The 18,191-nt window shown below is 34.3% G+C and overlaps 1 protein-coding gene and 2 pseudogenes across 3 annotated transcripts in view; 1 reads left to right on the forward strand and 2 right to left on the reverse strand.

The window, feature by feature from the left end:
- Nucleotides 1–18,191, reverse strand: part of LOC309607885 (olfactory receptor 1M1-like) — a 144,340-nt pseudogene that overhangs the window by 102,273 nt on the left and 23,876 nt on the right. The window lies entirely within an intron of this gene.
- OR14J1 (olfactory receptor family 14 subfamily J member 1) overlaps nucleotides 1–18,191 on the reverse strand; it is a 104,139-nt gene that overhangs the window by 62,084 nt on the left and 23,864 nt on the right.
- LOC309607883 (olfactory receptor 2B11-like) lies at nucleotides 6,693–10,976 on the forward strand (annotated as a pseudogene). Its single transcript has one exon. The product of its transcript is annotated as an olfactory receptor 2B11-like (transcript).

Below are 18,191 nucleotides of genomic sequence, written 5' to 3' on the forward strand. Positions count from 1 at the left end.
AGTGGTTGCCCAGAGCTCAGGGGAGGGAGAGATGAATAGTTGGAGCACAGAGAATTTTAAGACAGTGAAACTATTTTGTATTACACTATAATAGAGTATATATGTCATTATACATTTGTCAAAACCCATAGTATGTACAACACAAAGGGTGAACCCTAATGTAAACTATGGACTTTAGCTGAAAATAATGCATTTATATTGGTTCACAATTATAACAAATGTACCACACTAATACAAGGTGTTAATAATAGGAGAAACTGTTTGTAGGGAAAAGGAGGGTATATGGGAATTTTCTGTAATTTTTGCTCAATTTTTCTGCAGACCCAAAACTTCTGAAAAGTCATCTATTAATTTATCAAAAAAATGAGATTGACAGAGTGGATTAAAAAATCATTATCCAACTATATGCTATCTAAAAGATATTCAATTTAGATTAAAAACCCCAAATAGGTTGAAACAGAAAAGATGAAAAAAGATAAATTCATTCAAACAGTAACCAAGAGAGAGCACAAATACTGTATGATATCATTTATATGTGGAATCTAAAAAATAATACAAACAAATGTATATGCAAAACAGAAACAGCCTCACAGAAAAAAACTAGTGGTTACCAAAGTGGGGAGGGAAGATGAAAGAGGTCTGGAATTAAAAGATACAATCTACTATGTATAAAATAGATAAGCAACAAGGATATATTATATAGCACAGGGAATTATAGTCATTTTCTTGTAATAACTTTTAAGGGAGTATAATCTGTGAAAATATTGAATCACTATGCTGTATACCTGAAACTAGTATAATATTGTAAATCAACTACACGTCAATAAAATAATAATAAATAAATAAAGGGGAAAAAAGACAGAACTAATAGCTATACTGATAGCAGAGAATATAGACATACAGACAAGAATTACTACTATAGACCAAAAAAATTATAATGATAAATTTGGTCTATCCATCAAGAAGATATAACAATTACAAACATGTATGCATATAGAAACAGATTGCCATAATATATAAAGTAAAAACTAATAGAAATGATTGGAGAAATAGATAATTCCACAATGATAGTTGAACCACAATACTGCACTTAAAATAATGGATAGGACAATTAGATAGAAGATCAGCAAGGAAATGGAAGATTTGAACAACATTATAAACAAACTAAACCTAAAAGACATCTATAGAACACTTGACCCAACAAAAGCAGAATACATATATTTCTCAGTGCACATGGAACATTCAACAGAATAAAAACCATTAGTTGGGCCATGAAACAAGTTACAATAAATTTAAAATGATTGAAAGTATGTCCTCTAAGCACAATGGATTGAAATTAGAATCAATAAGAAAAATATTGTGAAACACATGAGTATGTAGAAATTAGATAACGCACTCCTGAGTAATAAATGTCTCAGAAGAAACAAATTTCTGAGCAAATAATTTGAGAAGAATGAAAACAGAAACACAACATACCAAAACATATGGAATGCAGCAAAACTATACCAGAAAGAGTTGTGTTTAAAAAAGAAAGATTTTTTATTGATTTGTCAATTTATCTGCCATGAAAAAGTGTGTGTGCTTGTGTGTGTGTGTGCATTGAAAATCAAGTGACATAATAATATGTATGATTCCATGGTATTTTTTGAGTTACTACTGTCATGAAATTTGCATTCTTCAGAGAGAGACTTAGAAAGCAAAATAAATAAGAAAATAATCCTTTGATGAAAATCAAAAGAGAATATGGTATAGAGAGATTGGATAGTAAATTCATATTGGGTAATTCTTCTTAGAAGATGATCTTTAAGTCAAAACTAAAAGACTGGAAGGAGTCAGCCATGATGAAATCAGGGCAAGAGCATTTTAGGCAGAAGAAAAAGTAACTCAAAAGTCCTGAAGCTGGAAATGATCTGTTTGTAAATGGAGTGTTATATCAGCTATGATCCCAGCTTAAAATAGATGGTACATTCCAACTGGGATAATGAGGAAAGTTGAACAAAGGAAGTACTGACAAAGGTGTGAGAAGGATTTGGGAACACCAACAAGGGACTTCTATATTGTACTATGCATGCACTACTCTGGAGCTAGCCACAGTGGGGAGTCTGTCACAAACCCAAGGCCTGAGGTAGCAAAGTGGGGAAGTGGTACAAGAAACCAGGAAAAGAGAATGTGTGGCTACCTCCAGGAGCTATGACTTTGGTTGAGCAACAAAGGCAGCCTCATGTGTCCCAGCTGAGAGGGAGCAAAGGGAAAAGAACCCAAACTAGCTGTTCCCTCATTCTCTAATCCTCAACTGGTCACTCCCATTGGCTGAACCCAACCAGAAGCCATATATCAGGGAATCCTTTTGATTCAGACTCTAGAGGGACAGCATAGGGTAGAACATACATAGTGTGATAAAGAATGGAACTGAGGTGGAGGAAAGAGAGTGAAATATCCACCCATCACATGAGTAATGTGGAACAATACACACTCATATGATACCAGTGGTTACCTTTAAGGAAAGAGATGGGATCATGAACCATGAGAGGAGTATGTCAAAGGGAAACATATCTCTTTGTACCTGTTATTCAGTGCATTTTAATTTCTTTCTCAAAATAATGTACTCATGTATTATATGTGTAACTTTTTAATCTTAAGGTTTGTATACAAATCTGACTGCTATTATGTGGAATGTGTATGTATGACAGAAAGAGAGACAAAGAGAAACAGAGTGAGAGGTTCAGAGAGAGATGGTCCTTTAGTCTTTATATTAGAAAATTATTAAATATTTTAAAAGATTTTTTAATGTCACTTCATTCCACCTCACTGGAAAGACCACTTATGTTTTTTTCCTTCTCTCTTCAACTCATTTGTGTGCCCCTTTATTGTATGGCCAGAAATATTAAATCTTATGTGAGATATTCTACAAATAAACAAAGTAAGATATTTAAGGAACTCACATTTAAATCCTCCAGAATCATTTACTCAAACTAGCTTTGCTCTAACTGTATCCTATTTAAAACTATTGTCCAACAATTATCCAAAAGAGAAATTAAGAAAACAATCCCATATACAATTGCATCGAAAAGAATAAAATACCTAGAAACAAATTTAACCAAAGTGAAAGACCAGTATACTGAAAAGTGTAAGACTCTGATGAAAGAAACTAAAGAACACACAAATAAATGGAAATATATTCGACACTCATGGAATGAAAGAATTAATATTGTTAAAAATGTCCATATAAACCAAAGTAATACACAGATTCAATACAATCCCTATCAAATTCCACTGGCATTTTTCACAGAACTAGAACAAATAATTTTAAATCTTTGTATGGAACTACGAAAGATTCTGAATAGCCAAAGCAATCTTAAGAAAAAAGAACAAAGTGGGAGGCATCATGCTCCTTGATTTCAAACTATAATACAGACTTATAGTGTCTAACATAAAAACAGCCACACAGATGAATGTAACAAAATAGAGACCCACACATGGTCAATTAATTTATGGCAAAGGAGGCAAGAATAAGAGGGAAAGGACAATAAAAATTGGAAAGCTACATACAAAAGAGTGAAAGTGGACCACAGTCTTATACCATACAGAAAATTAACACAAAATGGATTAAAGATTCAAATATAAGACCAAAACACATAAAATTCCTAGAAGAAAACATAGTCAGTAAGCTACTTGACATCGCTCTTAGTGATAATTTTTTGGATCTGACTCCAAAGGCAATGGCAACAAAATTAAAAATGAATCAATGAGACTACATCAAACTAAAAACCTTCTGCATGGTGAAGGAATCCATGAACAAAATTAAAAGGCAATCTACAGAATGGAAAAGATATTTACAAATCATATATCCAAACAGTTTAGTATCCAAAGTTTAGTATACAAAGACCTCCCTCATACAACTCAACAACACAAAACAATCTAATTGAAAAGTGGGTAGAAGTATACAAATGTATACAAATGTCAAATCATTACGTTGTACATCTGAACATAATGTAATATTGCGTGTCGATTAAAAAAATGACAATAAAAGCAACATAAAAAAAGGAAAATAAATTAATAAAATAAAATAAAATTTGTTCCCAATGTGCTGGGAAATCAAATGAGCTTATTTTAAACAAATCTAACAGAAGAGACTTCCTACCAACCTCAATTCAATAGATAACTAATTGTACATAAGAAGCACTTCCATGGAGAACTCTGTCCCAAGGAACTTTGTCTGCTAACTCATCTGGGATAAGCATAAATGGACTGTTTGAAACAGTGCCCAAGAGTCTCAGAAATATAATCAAATAGCACACCCACAAAGCATTCTTGATGTTATCTACTATTGTCTTCCCAATCTGGGTTGTGTTTTTTTTGGCAGCATTGTATCAAATGGTAAATTCTAATTTGGTAATTAGAATGGTAACTAGCCAATGGTAAAAGCTAATTCTTAAATACTCATCTGCATACTACAGTTTCTCTGTCCCTCTCCGAAAGTTTGAAAAATTCAAGTGTGTTCCTTCACAATTCTTTTACCTTAAACGATATCTATCATAATAAGGTAAGTAAAAAGACACTTGTTTTAAAAGCTATCCATTCTTAGGGAATGTTGGAATGTGTGTACATCACAGTACCTAATATATGTAGGAAAATCAGAGAGCATTTTATCTGGGAGCCTTCTCTAAACTTTGTAAATAACTAGTTTGGTGGTTATAGAAGCAGCTAGATTTCTCTTTGTAATCAATTTCTCTCAGTCTCCCACTTAAACCAACCTTAAAAGCATGTAAATTTTAATAAACACTGTAACTGACAGATGTTAAATATCCAAATGAAGTGTGTAGCCTTCATTCAATCCTGTGAACTTTTTTAATATACAGTCAAAATTTGATGGATTGACTTGTCCATAAGTTTCATCCAAATGTTTTGAGGTCAGATAAAAAGATTTTCTTTCTTCTATAATCTTTTCCTACACATAACTTAATAATCACTGTAAATATAAATAAAATACTGTGTGATGAAAATGATGTATAAAAACATACACTACAATGAAAATGTTAGTGGAGAGACAATGGAGAGGTCAAAAGGAATAGTCTGACACTGTTTTAAAGTGACTTTAAACATTCATGGATAAATAGATCCCTATGTTGTTAAATAGTGATGGAAAAATCACTGGAAGTAGGTCAAAAATTGGATTAAAAAAAGTCATGGTATCCGCGAGTTAAAAGTAATGAAATATCATGAGAATCACATGGAAAAGATTAGAGATCTAGGATAGAATTACAGCGCTTAAATATACACCTGTGGAATCTTGAAACTACGAATTTATAGTCTCGCTATCTCATTACCTCATTGATTGCCTTTTTTTTTTTTTTTTTTTAAACATCTTTATTGAAGTATAATTGCCTTACAATGGTGTGTTAGCTTCTGCCTTATAACAAAGTTAATCAGTTATACATATACAATATGTTCCCATATCTCTTCCATTGATTGCCTTTTGATATTTAGAACCTGCCTAGTTATTAGCCGACAATATGGATGAATGATTAACAGTATCTTGAAATATAGATACTAAAATTTCCTTTGTCATAGGGCTTGGAGATAGGTACTAAATGATTTAATGGGTGTAAATGCTTACTGTAGTATTTGGCACACAGGGCTCATTAAGGATGAGTTGAAATTATTATTTTATTATTGTATTGCACACATCTGACCTAGAGGTAGTGTGTAATCAAAGGGCCACATTCATACCTTTAGCCTTGAGTAGCTTTGTGTGATACCTCACAGGATGGCTTTGAGGATTTAATGAAATAGAGAATGTGAAAACTGTGCTTTGCAACCCTACCAATGTAATCTGTCCTTAAACCAATAATTAACTGGCAGGGTAACTAGGAATTTTGTCACTGGGGTACACTACCTTAAATTCCCATCTGAATATTCCTCACCTTACAAAAGATTACAGATTTCATGAAGCACGCTTTACCACTAAAGGAAAAGTATAAACAGATGGCCAACAGGCGCATGAAAAGATGTTAAACATTGCTAATTATTAGAGAAATGCAAATCAAAACTGCAGTGAGATATGACATCACACCAGTCAGAAAGTCTATCATCAAAAAATCCACAATTAATAAATGCTGGAGAGGGTGTGGAGAAAAGGGAATTCTCCTACACTGTTGGTGGGAAAGTAAATTGGTATAGCCACTGTGGAGAACAGTATGGAGGTTCCTTAAAAAACTAAAAATAGAGCTACCCTCTGATCCCACAATCACAGTACTGGGCATATATCCGGAGAAAAACATGGTCTGAAAGGATACATGCACCCCAATGTTCATTGCAACACAGTTTACAATAGCCAAGACATGGAAGCAACCTAAATGTCCATCGACAGGGGCATTGCTAAAGAAGATGTGGTAAATATATACAATGGAATATTACTCAGCCATTAAAAAGAATGAAATAATGCCATTTGCAGCAACATGGATGGACCTAGAGATTATCATATTAAGTGAAGTAAGTCAGACAGGGTAAGACAAATACCATATGATATCACTTATATGTGGAATCTAAAAAATGATACAAATGAACTTATTTAAAAAATAGAAGTAGATTCACAGACATGGAAAACAAACTTATGGTTACCAAAGGGGTGAGTGGGGTGAAGAGGGGGAGAGATAAATTAGGAGTTTGTGATTAACATATACACAGGGCTACATATAAAATAAGTAAACAACAAGGACCTACTGTATAGCACAGAAAACTAAACTCAGTAGCTTGTGATAACCTATAATAGAAAAGAATCTGAAAAAGAATATTATATAGATATATAGATATAAAACTGAATCACTTTCTGTATACTTGAAACTAATACAACATTGTAAATTCTACTTCAATTTAAAATAAAGAAAAAAATTTAAGCATAAACAAAAAAAATCTCATTACATTATTAATTTTCTCAAAATATTGCTTTACTCAACTAGCTGATTTTATTGTTACAATATGCCTCTCAGCTAAAAAAAATTTTTTTAGAGTAATATAGCCCCAGTATGTAAAATGATTTGTGGCTATGAATAAGTCTCTGGTCCTGAATTGGAATAAAGACTTTCCTCCTGACACCAGTTCCCTGGACATAAAGGTTGTATTTGTAGTTACATACAATTAAGTAAATCATTGATAACTATCCAGAGTCTTCTATAAAAAGAGGATAAGCTCACTTGATAAAGAAAAATTCGTACAAGATAGATAATTAAAATTTAAAATGAAAAATCAAATGCCCAGTTTGAATGAAATAGTTATGCGAGAAAATTTACATCCAAAAACAAATTTTGAATATAGGAAAATATATATGTCATAGCTTAAGTCTCTCAGTTCATACTTTGGGAAACTGACATGAAAGTGTTTCAATTTCTTGCTCATTTCTAAACTACTAAAATGGGTTTGACTAAAAACAGCCTGATTTGACCCCATGAGAATGATGTAAGTATTCAACTATAATAATATATTGATACTTGGATCTAGACAAGGCTATCTTAATGATTCTTATAGTGCAGGGTTTTCTCCACCTCCTTCTTATGCTATGGTTCCTCAACACTTTTAGACTTCTTAACATTTCAATAATGCCTTGCAAAAGTGTTTTTGAAAACCAACCATCTAATTCCTAGGCCCCGTGCCACATCTTCTCTAACAGACACCCAAAGATAGGAACCAATAAACTTCATTTTAACAGACTTTTCAGCTGATATTTATGCAACCTGAATTATGAAAAGCATTACTTTGGAATATCCAAAACAGTCACTTCTTGGCATTCAATCCTCACCATAGCCCAAGGACATAGTTATTGTCATCTTTATTATACAGAGCAGGAAATTCAGTTTCAGTTTCAGAAAGGTTAGGTTACTTGTTAATTTGTAGTGTCATGAAAAGAAATTAAGTCACCTGGTGTCACATTTTTTAATTATCACCCCCCCTCCCAGTTACTGTACCCAATCTTCTATGACTGGATGCTTAACTGTGCACAATGCATACTTGTGTTTTGTCATTTCTCAAAACTATTTCTACCTTTCCTGCCACTTCTCTGATAAAGGTGAAAATTGAAGATAATGGATCTAAATAACAAGAGCCATCCCGAAGAGTTTATTCTACTAGGCTTTACTGACTGTCCTTGGCTAGAGCTTCCTCTATGCATTGTTCTGCTTTTAACACACCCCATGGCCATGGTGGGAAACATAGCCATCATTCTGGTGTCCAAGTTAGACCCCCATCTGCACAGCCCCATGTGTTTCTTCCTCACCAACCTCTCCTTTTTGGACATGTGCTACACCACAAGCATTGCTCCTCAGATGCTGTTTAACCTGGGAACTTCTGAGAAGACAATCAGCCATACGGGGTGTGCCGTTCAGCTTTATTTCTTCCACATAATGGGGGGGCACAGAATGTCTGCTTTTGACCATTATGTCTTTTGATCACTATGCGGCCATCTGCAAGCCTCTACACTACACCCTCATCATGAATCAGCGTGTCTGCATCTTATTGGTGGCCACTGTGTGGCTGAGTGGAATGACCTATGCTGTCTCAGAGGCCACTATTACATTACAGTTACCACTGTGTGGTCACAATACACTGGATCATTTATTGTGTGAGATTCCTGTTCTGATAAAGACTGCCTGTGGTGAAAAGGGTGCTAATGAGCTCACACTCTCTGTGGTATGCATTTTTTTTGTTAGTTGTGCCACTATGCTTAATTCTTGCTTCCTCTGCTTCTATTGGACACACTGCATTTAAGATTAAATCTTCTGAAGGATGAAAAAAAGCCTTTGGGACATATTCCTCCCATCTCATTGTAGTTTTCTTATTTTATGGCCCAGGCATTAATATGTACCTTCAGCCCTGCTCCTCTATCTCAAGGGACCAGCCCAAGCTCACAGTTCTCTTCTATGGAGTGGTGACTCCTACACTCAACCCTTTCATCTACAGTCTGAGAAGTAAGGATGTAAAGGGGGCACTGGGCAACCTGGTGAGGAGCATTTTCACTTCCAAGGGATAGTTGGCAGACATCAAATGAAATTATTTAACAATTAGAGTAGTTATATAGGGGTTTCTCTAACAACTCATTCTTGTCTCATACTTCCTCAGATCATGTTAGATGTTCTTCTTGCAAAATGTGTCATGTTTCTCATATTCCTTCTAATGGTGTTAGGCAAGGGTAATACTTGGCCAATACGCACCAGTAAGGGCATCCTGTTTGTAGTAAATCTATTAAAAATAGTTCTATTTTGGTTGGTACATAGTGAAACACTGTGTTAAACAGTAAAAAAGAAAAAGAAAAAAGTACTATAAATTAGAAACTAATTAATTCAAGCTATCATCATAAAATAGCATGGCAACCATTCATCAGTGGACTTCCTATGACAGTGTCATGGGGAGAAACATTTCATCACTCTGCGAGGTTGACCATGTCTAAGTTGGCAGCACAGTGCCACTGTGCGTTCAGTGTGAGGCACTCTACACCTTAGACCAACCATGAATCTCATAACTTTATCAACCTCAATTTATCTAGACGCTACTGCTTCTTTAAAAACATATTGTTGGGGCTTCCCTGGTGGTGCAGTGGTTAAGAATCCGCCTGCCAATGCAGGGGACGCGGGTATGAGCCCTGGTCCGGGAAGAGCCCACATGCCGCGGAGCAACTAAGCCTGTGTGCCACAACTACTGAAGCTCGTGTGCCTAGAGCCCGTGCTCCACAACAAAAGAAGCCACCGCAATGAGAAGCCCGCGCACCGCAACGAGGAGTAGCCTCCACTCGCCGCAACTAGAGAAAGCCTGCGTGCAGCAACAAAGACCCAATGCAGCCAAAAATAAATAAATAATAAATAAATAAATAAAAAGAAAAAAAAACATACTGTTACACTTAGTGTTTTGTATTTTTAACTAAAGAATGTATCATTAAATATTCAAATAAATAAAATATATGGACAAAGTGTGTGGATAAGTTCTTAATGTTTCTTTTAAATATCATCAGCATGAGCCTTCTGAATCAATGAGAGAACAAGGTAGTGATATTAATAATGAACCACAACATGAAAAAATTTTTGTACATAATGGGAACAGCCAGGAATGTCTTTTGAAACTGTGCAAGAATCAATATAAGAAAAAACAATTCGTATTTCTAGAATGGAAAGCAGCTTGACTACTTCAGCAATATGAGTATATTTTTGATGCTTAGAATTTGTATCATTAAAAGTTGAGAATTCTAAACTTAGCTCTAGGATTCACATCCAGCTAAAAACTTTTTCATAAAATAAGTTACATTTTTGAAAGCATATTAAATGATTTTATAGTTACTTAATGTTGAATTAATATGGTGAGAAATCAACATAACATTGTGTAGTGAAAAATTAACAGGTAAGAAAAACAAGAGTCACTTGGGCTTTCCTGGCATATCTTCTGGTACAATCAATATCTAAGTAAATTATTGGATGGAAAAATCACATGTTATCCTAGACAAGAAGCAACTGTAATTCAGACCTACTTTTTGAAATAGAACATATCATCTGGTGCTTGGTCCAGTTCTTGAGACAAATGGACTTTGGTATATTTATTTTGGAAAAAAAATTCTAAATAACTTTAAAATTTGGCTGATTGGTGGCTGATTGCCATAAAATGTTTAAAGTTTCACACATACACACACACACACATACACACCCATCACACAAAACAATGAAAATAAAAATTCTGTCATGTTAAATAATATCTCTGACCATTTTTACTAGTTAAGATATCCTTTGTCTAACTTAGTCTTACTTAGAGAAAATGGTAATTTTTAGTTTGGAGGGCAAAACCCAACAAGATTTGTGTTGTAAGCTTAGGTATAGAGACTATTTAGAGCTGTTCAGACAGCTTTCTTAAATTATCTACTTACTACCTTTTAGGACTGTTAAGACAATTCATTTCAGAATTGTGAGTGTGTCCAGGCAGAATGCAATAGTAATAAAATGTACCTTTAATACTGGGCTTCTGCCCTCTTAAGTTTTTAACTGCACAACTCATGACAAGTGCTCTTATCACACAAAAAAGCAAGGAACATCATCTTTTGGAGATGATGGATATTTTAATATTGTTTGTGGTGATAGCATCATGGGTATAGGCATGTGTTCAAACTCATCAAAATGTATGCATTAAATATATGCAACCTTTTGTATATTAAGTATATACCTCAATAAAGTTTTTAAAAACAATGTAAATCTGGAATAGAGGAAGAACACTAAATTCCAAAAAAAGAGGAAGAATTAAAGATTCTTTTCCAGGAACAAGTGGAAAGATTTTGAATATTTAGTAGGAATATATAGGACTATATCACTGACTGAGAGAACATCATAATCAAGTAAATGTTTAAGGACCCACAACTATTGAAAAGCTGCCATCAGTTAGTAAATGTGTTAGATACTTTGTATTAAAATTTTTATCTAATCATCAATAACCCTTCAAGGTAGGTATTTTGCACAGCTGATAGATATTGAAATTGTGCTCATTAACTCTTGAGTTTCAATAGCTTACATCAGAATTGGAATTTGAAAGCCTTTCAATTACCAAACATCCATTCTTTTTTCCACAATATAACAGTGTATTGCAAAGATGACAGACATTTAAGATTATGCATCGACATGAGGAATAGTTCAATTCGTCTCAAGCTGAAGATTTCATGGGGCGGTATGTATGTAAGATTGAAAGGGGGATATACATTGAACCAGAACCGGGGACCAGTAATGAAGGTAATTTTAAAGAATGTGTGTATCTATATGTGAACTAATGTTACAGGATTTTAATTCTTCTAGTTATATAAGACCTCTATTTAATAAGACTACATTTAATTAAGTGAACAATGGCTTAGAATAGGAAACACTGGAAACATGACTGGTTATGGTTACTGCAACAATCTATGCAACAGATGACAAGTTCCTTGACTAGGATAAGTTTGTTAAAATCTAAAAGAAGAAAAAAAGTGTGAAACGTTGATGTAGGAGGCTGACTTGGAAATTTATTGAATGTGGCTCATCTGGGAAAGACATAAGCAAAAGGTAACGGTGATGTTTTAAGTCTAGAGCACTGAGCAGGAGGTGTTGATCTGCTCAAGAAGTTAATATCAAAAAAGTAAAAACAGAACTTTAAAAGGACACTAGAAAAACTAAAGTCAAATTCCAAAATGTAAAAAAAGATTTTATCAATTATCTACAAGAAAAAAATGGCCCTCAATTGCTAAAAGAAAGAATAAACAGGTTTTTTGAAAGAGACCTTGACTAAAAGGATAAAATTTTTAATTTTGTAAGATTTCCTTTTTTGGATAAATTAATCTAATCCACCCTACTAAACATGATATTATGATATCTTAGGATAACAGGTTTAAGCATTGAATATATTAGTATATTATATGATAAATATTTTAACAAGAATTGGTACTGGGAAACTGAAGGTTGGACAACGGATTCTGCAGTCACAAACTCTTAAAGTTTGTAACTCTCTTCAAAGAGGGCTCTCCACAGTGAAACAGTATTACTAATGAAAAACACCTATGAGTCTCAGACTTACGGTTCTTTTTGTATATGTAATGTGTTGTCTGTATTGGAATAGTGAGGAGAGGGGAAGGCCAAGTGGGCAGTGGGAGGAGGGAGTATAAATGCTTTGGCAGGTAAGCATCTTTAAAAATTGTTTTCTGAAATTACTTGCTATTATCCCAACATCCCCCCATTGAACAAACAGTAGAGTTAAATGAACCATGGAGACCTCAGTTCCTTCTACTCTCAGGGGATTCATTATCTCAGATTGCAAATTCTTAAATGCTACAAATGATCTAGGCAAATTTCTCTGAATTCCATAGGAAATTATATGTCCTAAGTGACCCTTGGTAGAAAGGAAACAACTGAAATGTCACATTAACAGGGCTATTAATATTAATTTTAACTGCTGGTCAAAGTACATCAATATATCTGTTAATATCAAGTTTTGTGTTATTTGTTTACAAATTAGTAAATATGTTAATGTTAATTAATTTCTATCTAATACATTTCATTTGCACAATTATTCATATGAACATCATATATTACAATAAGGATGATAATTAAAAATCAGTGATGGACCTAAACAAAATACTAGCAAACTGAACCCAGCAATACATTAAAAGGATTATACACCATGATCAAGTGGGATTTATCCCAGGGATGGAAGGACTCTTCAATATCCACAAATCAATCAGTATGATACATCATATTAACATATTGAAAAATAAAAACCATATGATCATCTCAATAATGCAGAAACAGCTTTTGACAAAATTTAACACCCATTTATGATAAAAACTCTCCAGAAAGTGGGCATAGAGGGAACATATCCCAACGTAATAAGACCATATATGACAAACCTACAGCTATTCATCAGTGAAAAGCTGAAACCATTTCCACTAAGATCAGGAACAAGACAAGGTTGTCGACTCTCACCACTATTATTCAACATAGTTTTGGAAGTTTTAGCCACAGCAATCAGGGAAGAAAAAGAGATGAAAGGAATCCAAATCAGAAAAGAAGAAGTACAACTGTCACTGTTTGCAGATGACATGATACTATACATAGAGAATCCTAAAGATGCTACCAGAAAACTGCTAGAGCTAATCAATGAATTTGGTAAAGTTGCAGGATACAAAATTAATGCACAGAAATCTCTTGCATTCCTATACACTAATGATGAAAAATCTGAAAGAGAAATTAAGGAAACACTCCCATTTACCACTAAAACAAAAAGAATAAAATACCTAGGAATAAACCTACCCAAGGAGACAAAAGAACTGTATGCAGAAAACTGTAAGACACTGATGAAAGATACAAACAGATGGAGAGATCTACCATGTTCTTGGATTGGAAGAATCAACATTGTGAAAATGACTATACTACCCAAAGCAATCTACAGATTCAAAGCAATCCCTATCAAACTACCAATGGCATTTTTCACAGAACTAGAACAAAAAATTTCACAATTTGTATGGAAACACAAAAGACCCCAAATAGCCAAAGCAATCTTGAGAAAGAAAAACGGAGCTGGGGGCTTCCCTGGTGGCGCAGTGGTTGAGAATCTGCCTGCCAATGCAAGGGACACGGGTTCGAGCCCTGGTCTGGGAAGATCCCACATGCCGCGGAGCAACTAGGCCCGTGAGCCACAATTACTGAGCCTGTGCGTCTGAAGCCTGTGCTCCGCAACAAGAGAGGCCACAATAGTGAGAGGCCCATGCACCGCGATGAAGAGTGGCCCCCACTTGCCACAACTAGAGAAAGCCCTCGCACAGAAACGAAGACCCAACACAGCCATAAATTAAATAATAAAAGTGTAAAAAAAAAAAAAAGATAAACGGAGCTGGAGGAATCAGGCTCCCGGACTTCAGACTATACTACAAAGCTACAGTAATCAAGACAGTATAGCATGTATGTGGAACCTAGAAAAATGGTGCAGATGAACCGGTTTGCAGGGCAGAAGTTGAGACACAGATGTAGAGAACAAATGTATGGACACCAAGGGGAGAAAACCACAGTGGGGTGGGGATGGTAGTGTGCTGAATTGGGCGATTGGGATTGACATGTATACACTGATGTGTATAAAACTGATGACTAATAAGAACCTGCACTATAAAACAAACAAACAAACAAAAAACACTAATACTAAACTTTCTTTGGGTTATTTGTATGGAAATATGTTAATATAAATGTTTCAGACATTACATGAAATTTCTAAAAATCTTATATGTTCTGGTATAATGTTATAAGTCATAATTCTAGGTATTACTTTAAAATGTATACCTCAGAAATAACTAAATTTCCTTGTCAATTGCATTATTATGAACTTTCATCAAATCTTTAACCGTGGTCATTTTTAAGTCTTTTGTCATTTACAGACAGTTCTGGGTGTACTCTGATGCTTTTGCAAAAATGTTCCTATAAAAGGGTTTCATCTTCAAGGAATTCATGGAAAAGACTCTGACAAGTACAGGTTTCTGGTAACTGACTATACTGCTGAACTGAATGAATAAGCATTTTCAGAACTCTGATGGAAAACTGATGAATTCATAAAGGTGCTAACAAAAGATCAAGATGAAAAAAAATTAATTACATAGGACTGAGTGAACTGATGAGGATGATTAAAATTTTTGTGACTTTCTGTTTGAATAAAAAAAAATCCCACAAGGACTCAGAGGCAAAAAATATATTTTTTGAAAATTGAAAAATCAATTTTCACTGCAAAGTAAAGGAGCTGTTACAGTGGAGGATTACTGGACTGAATGTCAATATTATGACATAGTATGAGTGTGTTTCGTGTTTGGTAATTGCAATCATTGTTGCTTTTGTTGTGGTCATCCATTTACAAAGCTTGGTGTCGGTTTATTTAGCTCTTGTAAAAATAAAATACAGTGTGTGTGTGTGTGTGTGTGTGTGTGTGTGTGTGTGTGTGTGAAATAAATAAATAAATAAATAAATAAAGACAGGGTGGGGGATGGAGGAAGGAAAGAAGGGAAGAGACTGTGAGAAGAAAGAGAGCCTGTGCCCAGATGTTTCCATTCCTCCTTACTCTGTCAAGAGAATGCAGTTTTCCACAAATTAAGCCACAAATGTCACATTACTCTTTCTTCAATAAACCGAATTTCAGGGCCTCAAAAAAAAAAAAAAGCTTTTGCCAGCTCAATAGTACCTCTCTCAGTCTGAAGCTTAATGGTGGATTTGCCCATTACAATAAGAGTTAGGTAATAACACTGTCTGACCTTGGAGTGACTCATGCCCTTCTCTGCTGACTGGCTCCAGCAGAAAGGGTGATACAAAATAAATGGATGGGTTAGTACATCGTAATAAGATGGGCATCACCAACTCTAGGGCTTCTGAATCTTACTAATTTTAAACATATACTCTGTTCTAATGGCAAGTGCCGCGAGTAGATAGGGATATAATAAAAAATTGATTACTAAAAAAAAAAAAAAAAAAAGGTGTTTTAAAAAATGAGTGGTAACAATTAATTCTTTGCTAGTAATTAGTCAAAACAAAGTGAAAAACAAACATTCTAATATATACATAACCAGTTTCAGAAATAATTATTTTAATATTAGAAAGTATGTGATTACAGTCTTCAACAAATATTAGATAAGTCCCTACTTTGTGTCAACTACTAAAATAGATACTGGAGATACTGAAAGTATCATTAGATGGCTCAATAAACAATTTTTCTAACTAGTTGGAAGAAATTTTTTAAATTCCATGTTACAGAGTAGGTTATCAGTATGTAATTGCTGATCTACAATTCAATGCATAGCATCAATGGTTGAAAAATCAGGAAATTATAATCTGAGAATCTCCTTTACTCATGTGTAAGAGGCAAAGCTGCCTCTAAGGTGAAAACATTTTATCAGCTTAAATTCATTTCTCATAGCAAGATTTATTCTGATGTCATTTTTAAAAGACGATATATAATGGAATCATCTATAGGACTTGTTTAAACCACAGAGCTATACCACCTCCCAAAGCAATCAATTATATTTGCCAAAAGGCTAATGTTCAGCCGAGATTGAAAACAAGTGCCCTATAAAATTAGAAAATCTAGGAATAGGATGTTCAGAAATTGAGTCAGTCCATCACTTCACTTACTCTTTACTGCCAGGGCTAACATTTTGTAGTGTAGTGACAAAATTGCAGACGAAAAGAAAGAAATAGATATAGTAACTTTGATGGAAGCAAAAATGTTGGAAATAAAAAAGACATTCCAAGTATGGGCCTTGAAATGCCCACTGAAATTCTGCAATGGAAAAACTCACTAGCAAATAATTCTATGTCCAAATAAATTGTCTTTTATATGTGAAAGAAGCAGAGAGAAGCTTTTCTGATATGGAATATCTCAGTTAGTAGACGATTCATGTAATTTCTTAAATTTTTCAGAATTAATGCAGCCAAGGAAAAGATCAATCAAAATGTAAAATAACCCAGAACCAACAGACTAAAGAATGTATTATTTGTTACCAGTGTGTGCAATATATTGTTGATTAGTACTCAGAATCCACTTTAGCACCCCTCTGGTTTGGTTTCTTGTACTATAAGGGCTAGAAAGTGAAAACAATTAGATGTATTTGTGTAAGAATCTGAAGGGGGAGGCAGGTAGAGACCATTCTCTGCAGTGTTTTCTTCTGGAAAGTGAAGGTGTAAAGATGCCAGTATTTCATCTCCAGCTTGATGGTTGTCAAGATGCTGACTTGGTGGTAGTGTCAGCCAGACTCTCTGCTTCAGTGTGTTTAATTAATCTAATAAAGATTAGCTACAAAAAAAAAGCTTGAGCTAACAGGATGTTTAATAATGAAGTAATGAACACTTTCCTCCTGAATTCAGGAACAAGATAAATATAAATTCAATTTAAAATTGTAGTAGAGACCTTAACAAGAATTAATAAGTGAAGTAAAAAGGTGGCTAGATACAAGATGAAAATTAAAAATTCAGTTGCATTTCTATATAAGCAATAAACAATAGAAAATTGAAATTTAAAAATAAAATCAGTTAAAATAGCATTTTTAAATAGGAATAAATCTAAACAAATGATGTGCAAAAGCCCGCTTTGAAAACTATTAAACAACACTAAGAGAAATCAAAGAAGGCCTAAACAAATATGGAGCTAGACCATGTTCATGGATTGGAAGACATAATATTGTTATAATGTCAGTTTTCCCCAAACTGATCTCCAGATTCAAAACATCTCCAACTAAGTAGGCAGAATAATGGCTCCCCAAAAGATGTCCTCATCCTATCCCTTTGAACCTGTGAATATATTATGTGATGTGGTAAGAGAGAATTAAAGCTGCTAATCAGAAACCTTAAAAGAGGGAGATTATTCTGAATTATCTGGATGGTCCCAATGTAATCACAAGCGTCCTTAAATGAAGGAAAATGGAGGCAGAAGAGTCAATGTCAGAGTGCTCAATGGAGAAAGACTAGACTGGCCATTCCTAGCTTGAAGATGGAAGGAGGCAATGAGCCAATGAATACGGCAGACCCTAGAAACTGGAAAAGGCAAGAAAATGAATTCTCCCTAGAGCCTCCAGAAAAGAATGCAACCCTACTAAAATCTTGCATTTATCTCAGAGACACCCATTTTGGACTTCCGATCTCCAAAAATGTAAGATAATAAATCTGTGTTATTTAAAGCCATTA

This window comes from Balaenoptera borealis, assembly GCF_965194805.1.
Source record: "Balaenoptera borealis genome assembly, chromosome: 12".
In the NCBI taxonomy this organism is placed as follows: Eukaryota; Metazoa; Chordata; class Mammalia; order Artiodactyla; family Balaenopteridae; genus Balaenoptera; species Balaenoptera borealis.